Source organism: Chelonoidis abingdonii, chromosome 1, assembly GCF_003597395.2.
Source record: "Chelonoidis abingdonii isolate Lonesome George chromosome 1, CheloAbing_2.0, whole genome shotgun sequence".
Classification (NCBI taxonomy): Eukaryota; Metazoa; Chordata; order Testudines; family Testudinidae; genus Chelonoidis; species Chelonoidis abingdonii.
In genome coordinates this window covers 296,584,379-296,593,626 of record NC_133769.1, presented here as the reverse complement: position 1 = coordinate 296,593,626, position 9,248 = coordinate 296,584,379, and positions in this window count along the sequence as shown.

Genomic DNA, 9,248 nt, shown 5'->3' with positions numbered 1-9,248 from the left:
GCTTAGAAACACTGTGTCTTTATTCCCGGTATAAAATGATGGCGGCAGGCAAGCACTCCAGCTGTCTAGATAGTCCAGGTAAGTACTATTAAAAGGCCGTAGGCGGGATATGATTAGGAGCCCCAGCATGCCTGCTGCCTCAAGATTAGTTTTAAGACAGTTACCTGGAAACTCTATTTCCTTTAAGACATTTCTAGAAAGGGATGGCGGCTGCAGGGCTGCTGCGAATCTTCAGCCCCCCAGTTTCCCCCCTCCCCTATGATGAGGGATTCGGTCTATCCCCAGGCGTTCTGTACATTCTTATCGGGAAATCGCCCGGCCGAGTCACATTCCTATCTCTTTTACCCTGCAGAGGCCTTCCCGGCCGACCCACCTGAGGCCAGCACCTAGAAAGCACCTCCAGCGGGAAACTGATCAGATCAGAGGGATTGGGCTCATCAAGCTCTCTCTTTGATATGGTACCTCCCCCGGCCACTGCCTCCTCGGGCAGAGGTGGAGGGGAGAGGCATGCGTCTATTCTCACGCCCTCGCTTGCAGCACGCTCCTCATACCCTAGCTTTAGCAGCAGTAGACTAGCGATGACATCAAAACAATTTGAAAAAAGATAAAGTCAAGAACGGATTTTTTTTCCCCATTTTCTTTACATGGGGGGGGGAAGTTGAGAGGGGTAAATGGATGACATATACCCTCGAACCCCCTGGACAACTGTAGTTTTGACCCGTACAAGGATTGGGAGCATCAGCGAAGAATGCAAATGCATTTTCAGAATTGCAGAACTGTGGGCATAAGCTGGAGTCCTCAGTACCCCCCAGTTTCCCCGCGTCTTCGGCGTCCATCTCCTCCCGACCCTTTCTCTTCGCTCTGTCTGTCTCTTATGCTTTTTCACATCAGTACTTGTGCTGTCGACCTGTCTTGTATCACTAGCCTGGAGATTTTTTATATGGTCCTCTCATTCACCTTCTGTACGGAGCTCACCCCTTGTAGAACAGCATTCGTCTCGCCCATACAGGGAATCATTATCCGTAATCTCACCGCTTCGGTCGATTGCCGAAAGCATGCTTTTTGGGAATTCTGGGGACTGCAGTCGCTACCCCAGTGCTGATCAGCAGCTACATCAGTGGGCAAACACGGAATGAAATTAACTAAGTTTGCGGGTGTTCTCCTACTGTCATATCTTTCGCCAGTTACGATTATCCGAATCGGCATTCTTCTATCCAGAGCCGGTCACAACATGCGTGCACTGTGGCGATACGCTGGGAGGCCAATACTGTCGATTTGCGGCCACAACTAACCCTATGCCCATATGAGTAATCCGATCTTCAGCGCTACTCTCCTCTCGTCGGGGAGGAGTACAGCAGATACGGTTTTAAAAGAGGCCCTTATATATTGATATAAAGGCTCGTTGTGGTGGACGGTCAGCGTTAATATCGGTTTAAGTGCTGAAAAATTCAGTGTACGAACGCGAGTGTAGACCAGGCCTGTGACACAGTTAGCACCAGGGTATGTGCAATGATAATTTGTGCTGTGGTCACTTGATCTGTGCTCGCTTGCTATTCGTCTGAGGCCTGAGGCACGCCACATTAATACTGGACTTTATAGGTACTATCCGACAGATTTCTTGACAAAGGCAGGATGGTTGGTTGCAATTCCTGTGCAGTGAGTACAAATGCTTCTTTGTAAGAATGGACCGGAGAGAGACTAAAGAAATGAGGTATGTGACCGTATTGCCCAGTGGACTGATTGAATCTTTTAGAGGTACATTGAGAGACCTCATGCGTCATTATAACGATATGCTAAGAGGTAATGTTTCTCTTTTACCTGTAAGGTTAACAAAGGGAACCAAACACCTGGACAATGACCAATCAGTGAAACCGGCATTTTTCACAGCTTATGGAGGGATTTGGGGTGTTCTTGGTCCTTGGGTCTTTGGTTGTTTCTGTGATCTTCTCAGCTATGAGAGGGTTTCTATTTCCAGTCCTTCTCATGCTCTGTTTCCCAGTTGTAAGTACAAGTTGCCAAAGTATAGTCTTTTAAAACGTTGTTTTTGCTGTATTTGCATTTGTGTATCATGATGTGGTGTGAGTCATTTATGTGGTATTTGCTATAAGTACTTCTAAATGTATTGTTTGGGGTAAGGGCTGTTTTATCCCTTTTCTAATTTGTTTATTCATTTTCTATAAGTGAAAGCCTGTATCTTCCATCTAGGTTACAGGAACTGTTATTTGCTTCTTTCTTTCTTTTTTATTAAAAGTTTTGCTTTTTTAGACCTGTTTGATTTTTTTTTCTTAGTTGCCCACACATGGAAAATTGGGTGGGAGAAAGGGAAAGAACAAGGCCGGGGAGGGGGAACTCTCCTAGTGTCCCAGGGCGGGAGAAGCTACGGGGGAAAGCCGATTAGAACACTTTTCTTGTTTCCGTTGTTCATTTGGAAGTTTGTCCTCTTGTGTGGAGAGAGGAGACATGCTTCTTAGTATTGTCGAGTGATAAGAGGTTGCATCACGCTAACTCATCAGGTAGCCCAGAGAGAAATTCTGGGTGGTGCAGAGGTGGGGGGAATGGTGTTAAATCCAGGGAAAAAGAGCACAAAATGATTGTCTGCCGTTGCTTTCACGGAGGAAGGAATGATTGACAACATTTACTCAGAATCACCCACGACACTGTTTTTGCACCATCATGCATTGGGATCTCAACCCAGAATTCCAATGGGCGGGGGAGACTGAGGGAACTATGGGATAGCTATGCGATAGCTAACCAGAGTGCAACACTCCAGAAATCAACACAAGCCTCAGTATATGGACGGACACCGCTGAATTATTGTGCTTTGTGTGGCCGCGTGCACTCGACTTTATACAATCTGTTTTACAAAACCAGTTTATGTAAAATCGGAATAATCCCGTAGTGTAGACATACCCGCAGCCACTCAATTCAGTAAGGGGCTTAATGAAGAGAGTGTGATCAATAATATGTAATTTTGAAAAGCAAATATGCAAATACCTCTGGTGCCTATGCCTATATTGGTCCAACATGTTTAATCTTTTTATACTTATGTAAATGATTCATTTGCATATGACCATGAGAGCTACATGCATGCAGACACTCAACAGACAAGAAGGAAATTAGCAATTACAAGCTGAGTTGCCTGGCTGTAGAAAATGCATGGGCAAGAGGCAAGGTAGAACAAAGACTAGGCCCAGGTACAGGCCACAGGGCAGGGTCAGGGTTGAACGTAAACAGTGGGGATGAGAGGCAAACAAATAAAGCAAAATGAAAATTGAAAGTCTAGCTGATAAAATGTTTATGTCCTCACCCTCAAGGTATCTGCCTCTCCACCCATTCCATCATAAAAAGCTTCTGGGTTTCCAGGCCTGGAGCACCTCGACAAAAAAACAATGCATTTGGGGGAATAGCACACAGCTTATTAAGAAGCAAGCAGAATGTTAAATACATTGTTAATACCTGTGGCTCAGAGCTACATTGACAGTGTCCCAGCACCAAGCACTCCTTCAAGGAACACCAAGCTAACGGAAAGGTACCTCTGTACTCAGGGCCTAGGATAAAGCACTCCTCCAAGGCACTCCTATGCGAACCATCATGGCGATTAGTTATTTGGACACTCTGGCAGTAGACAGCATGATAGCAAGGATAGTTTCACACCACCTCATTCAGTATCAGTACAATGTAAGAACAGATACACACAAAACAGTAACCTCAATTTAATACTCATATTGTATGTATCTCACTCCTCAATTGTGCCCAGTGTTCACCATAAAATGCTACCTATAACAGCAGTAAGAACAGGGCCAGCTCTTCCATTTAGGTGACCTAGGCGGTTGCCTAGGGTGCCAGGATTTGGGAGGGTGGCATGTTGCTGCCCTTGGCGGCAATTCGGCGGCGGGGAGTCTTTCCGCGCTCTAGGTCAGCAGCGGCAATTCTGCGGTGGATCCTTCACTCGCTCCGGGACCCGCCGTCGAAGTGCCCCGAAGACCGGGAGCCACGCAAGGACCGCCCGGCCGCAGAATTGCTGCCAACGACCGGGAGCGCGGAAGGACCCCCTGGCCGCAGAATTGCTGCCAACGACCGGGAGTGCGGAAGGACCCCCGCCTAGGGCGCCAAAAATCCTGGCTCCGCTCCTGAGTAAGAATCTGCTAAAAGTGAAACCTGACTGATAGAGCATTTCTGAGGGAATTCTGGCAGATAATCAGATAAATTTCATTCTGGCTCATACCAATATGTCATTCTCTGCAGTACAAAAACTCCCTGTTCTTATGCGAGCTGGTAGGGAAGATAAAAGTAAACCTCATAAGAAAGTTTGCTTAGCTATGCGTTCACCAAAAGAATCTTTAAATAATGTGCACATCTGCTTAAGGCATATCCATTAAAATATGATTTTTGTGTTAACTGTGTGGAAAAAATATGCCTGGCCTTTGAAACTACTACCTTTTGAGTTGCTCCAAGGAATTACTTCTCACTAAGTAGTTATCTTACTCAAACTTTCTCATGGGCATTGACTCATAGTACTCATATCAAAATATAAAATCAATAGGAGGTGTAGGAAGCAGAGTTCAGATAAGGTTTTGATGCTTATTAAAATGGCCAAAATTATACATGGTCAATAAAATCAAGACCACTGATGTATAAATCTAATATACAAAGTTTTTGTACTGGAGAATGCACATGTAAGTGCTAGCATAATATTACAGGTTCAAAATGCTCTGAATCAGAGACTCCGGCTTTACTGTTTCCTCCCTGCAGTTACAGACTTTGAATGAGGTTCAGCCAAATGCATCCTGAAGTCAGCAAATGCAAACTGAATTAATGTGATACCATTAGACTAGGGCAGAATTTCATCTCCCTATAACAGCAGATTGGTGTAATTTACATTGCTTTCCCACTTACTGACAAACTTATGCCTGATGTGTAACTTAAACATCCGCTCACACTCCCTTGGCATATTGTTTTCATGCTGTTTAGACAGTAAACCAAAGAAACGACAAACATTGAAACAGCTCTTAACAGGTTTTATAGTCTAGGAGAAATGGCTCCTGGATGCTTGAATTTGAGGCAATCTGTAGGAAGGAAGCTCCTCTGGAAAATTCTTCCCTCAGATCCCCATATCACTGCGTAAATCAAACTACTGAAGTTCTGCTGCAAAACAGGAAGATGGGATAGGGGTATGAGGGAATATGATCTAAGAAGACCTCGCAGGGCATCAATAGCATTTGCACTCTGTGGAGGAGTCCTTCTGGAATGAGGTGGGCAAGTGACAAAAGGTTGTTGTTAACCTCTCAAATCCATCATTTAATCCCCTCTGACTGGGAGAGTGGAGTGCAGCAGCTACAAATTTACAGAAGTCGCAAAATTACAGAAGCCACAATGGGACTCACTTTCCACTCTGCTTCTGACCTTATGGACTTCCTTTGCACCATGTGTATTTACCACTTGTCGGAAGGTCATGTTTGCAATGTACTATAACATTGTGCTAGTAACAGAGTACTGTACAGTGGTATCACAAGAAGAACGAGGAGTACTTGTTAGAGTTTCTTATTCTTGAATCATTGAGGGTAATTCAAAAGGAAAACTAGGAGGAAAGGCATAAAACTGGGCAATATAGATTGAAAATCGGGACTACTTTCCAAAGTGTGAGAATGTATTAATTAGATGGAAATATCTTAATGGATGTAGTGGAAGTACTATAACTTGATTCATTTAAAATGAGACTAAACAAGAGATAATCCTCGTTTACAAGAGTATGTACAAAATAACCTAGTAAAAGATCTTTTCTGCAAAGTGATGTCTAACTCAAATTATTAGTTCTAATTGTAGGGAGGAGTTGATATCCAACCATTGAGAAGAGGTGAGGAGAACCAAGAATTGTTCTGGACTGTTAATAAATGGTGATTCCATTTAAAGGGTGTTTTTATTAGAGATGTGCCCATGTCATACAGCTTAGAACTGAATCTGGAACCAAAGTTTCTTAAAAGTCTTGCTATTCAGAGCCAGGATTTGGATTTGGTTCATTCTCAGGAAAGAAGCAAGTCAAAAAACTAGGATCAAGCTTGCCCTAAGTTTTTGAGTGATGGTTCCAGGCTTTTGCTGCACTTGCATCTCTGGTTTTGTTATTTGCATAGTTTCCAAAGATATTGCAAATTATATATGTAATTTCCTGTACATTCAAAATTCTATATTTTCATCTGAATTCCAGATAATAAATTGGATGAAACTATAAGATGTGCAAGCTGGCAGATGTTCAGGGGAAATCTCACACAATGATATCTATTTTCAAATGTTCACGAAATGCATATTGAACAACAACATTTAAAAATATTTAAATATTTGATACTGAGGCATCATTAACCAGTTGCGTTAACCAAAGTGCCTTCACAATTTGAAAAAGTTGATGTTTCCTGAAACAGTAAAGTGGGAATGTTAGGTCGTAAATTTTAAAAGAAAAGTAGTATTTCAGAATTGTTCCGTCTGGTGGGCACCTAAACATAGTAGTCACATCTGTCTTACCAGTAATCTGAAATGGTGCTAAAATTTAAATGCTGTCTTGGGACAATGCATAAAAGAAACAGTTGGTTGAACTAACTGGACCTCCTGTATCTGAAGATGTTGGCCAAGATTTTCAAAGGTGGCTAATGATTTCGGGTACCCAACCTGAGGCACCTTAAAGGGGTCTGTTTCAGAGGGTGAGTGCTTACCTTAGGAGGACTTAAGCACATGCTTTACTGGATAGGGATGGATTAAAGCACATGGTTAAGTGCTTTGCTGAACTGGAGTATATATATCTGTCTGAATTAACTGAAGAGTTAATATCATCATGAAGAACAAGCTTGGAAGAGCAATGCGGGCTTTTACCAGTGATGTCAAGAGGAGCAGGCCTATGTGTTCAAAATAGCCAAACTGGAGTGCAAAACAATGGTACCTAAATCTGTAGCTAAGCACTTGAAAAAGTGACCTCTTCTACAGAGATGCTAAGTACACAGAGTTCCCCTTGATTTCATTAAGAGCTGCAGGTTTTCAGCACCTTTGAAAATCAACCCACTGTTTAATTGCATAAACACATATTTAGATGCCTAAATGTCTGTACACAGATTTGGAATTGTTGGCACGGATATATTATGTATTCTGTCTTTTCCTCTTCTTGATCATTATAGATTCTTCTTAATTTCCTTTTTATCACATTCCCCTTAATTGCCAGCTAATTAGCATTAGAGTAGTAACCTAAACTGAGACTGAAAGTTTTGAAATATGTGGCTGAGATACAGAAATAATCATGTTAGCTATAAGCTGGGGGATATAATACCTACATTCAGGATTTAGTGTTCTATATATAGTGTTTTGTCCTGTTTTGTAAAGAATGTTCCTGGAGAATCTTCAATTCAAAGAACAAAACAAAGGTAAAGACTTTGTTCTACTTCTATATGTTCCAAGAGTTAAGGCCCTGATTCAGCACATGTATAAGTCTAAGTACATGAGTATTCACACTGAAATCAATAGGCTTGCTCACACATTTAAAGTAAGGCACCCAATTAAGTACCCTGCTAAATTGGGGATTCTGTGTCCATAGATGTACAATGATCTGCAGAACTGAATCTACAGCATAAAAGTGCAAAATTGCTCTCTGCATTACACCAAATGTGAACAGAGTACAGACCACATTCTTTGTCAATCCAGAGAGTCAGAGCAATATGCCAGAATCACCCCTGTCTAGACTGAAGCAGGAATCCTTTTTAATCTAACTTATCTTGGGCCACCGCTGGAACGGTCGATGAAAGGTACCACTTCTAATGAATCAAAGTGGTTGTGTGGGGGCTTGTTTTTCAGTTAATGAGTCATAGATATTTTAACTCAACGATGGAAAGCTATTAGATTTAGAGGAAGAATGAGAGAAAATAATGAGATCAGAAAGGTGAGATATTTTTGTGACTATGAAAGGTTGTTATTTTAATTCAATATTTATCATATTATTGCAACTTTAAAATTGGGAATTTACAGAAAAGATGCTTAGATTTTAGATACCATCTGGCACATTCACTTCAAGACAAGTACATTGGGAAAGTATGGGAAAGTATTGACATTAAAAATGAAAATATTTTTAAAAAAACAGATTTTTTTAAATACATAGAAAATGTAGCAGATGATAGAATTTTCAATTAAAGATTATAAATTAACACATAACAGGCAAGATCCTACACCTCTTGAAAACACTGGAGTCCTGCCTTTGACTTCATTGGGAGTCAAAAATCATTGGGAGTCAAAATAAATATAGCACGTGCATCAGAAGTAAAGAGAATTGTATGTAAATATAGAAGGCCAGATTATCTCCGTCAATGAGGTTGTTTTGAGCTCTGTAAGCATAAAGAGGATTTAAAGTAGCAGAATATGGCCACTGAAGAATTCCCCCAGTGCAGGGGATCTCTCCACTGGCAGAATGCTGGTGGACAGAGCTCTGTTGAATGTAGCTTATCAGAGTTTTATTTGCTCTAGTACAGCTCTAATACATTCAGTTCTCCACTGGCATAAGTTAGAACTCTTTCACTCTTACTTGCACCAGACCCAAATAGCTCAGGATCAGGAAGACATAACTGGTGTCCCGATGGCTCACTATCTCCACTATGCCCACTCTCTCCTTGGGCAGGGTGAAAACTCTACCCACAGACATCAATAAACATAGTAAATTTGTAAAAGCAGCAGAGAATCCTGTGGCACCTTATAGACTAACAGACATTTTGAAGCATGAGCTTTCGTGGGTGAATACCCACTTCATCAGATGCATAGTAAATTTGGTTTATATTGTTATGTTGCGTGATTTAGACATGCCATGCCATATCACCCTATACTATGAGCTGCAGTAGCATCTTTCATACAATGATTTTAAACCACTTTCTGAAATATTATTATTAGATCTGCTTAACAGATGGGTACACTGAGACATAAAAACAAGTGAAGTGACTGCCCACAGTTATAAAGCTACTTAATGGCAGGGACAGGAATGTGACACAAAAGTCCTGACTCTAGGGCGGTTGCTCTAACCTTCAGATATACCTTGTCCCACCTTAGTACAAAAAGAACAGGAGTACTTGTGGCACCTTAGAGACTAATAAATTTATTTCAGCATAAGCTTTCGTGGGCTACAGCTCACTTCTTCAGATGCATAAAATGGAACGCACAGACAGAAGGCATTTATACATACAGAGAACATGAAAAGGTGAAAGTACCCATACCAATTAAGAGGCCAATCAATT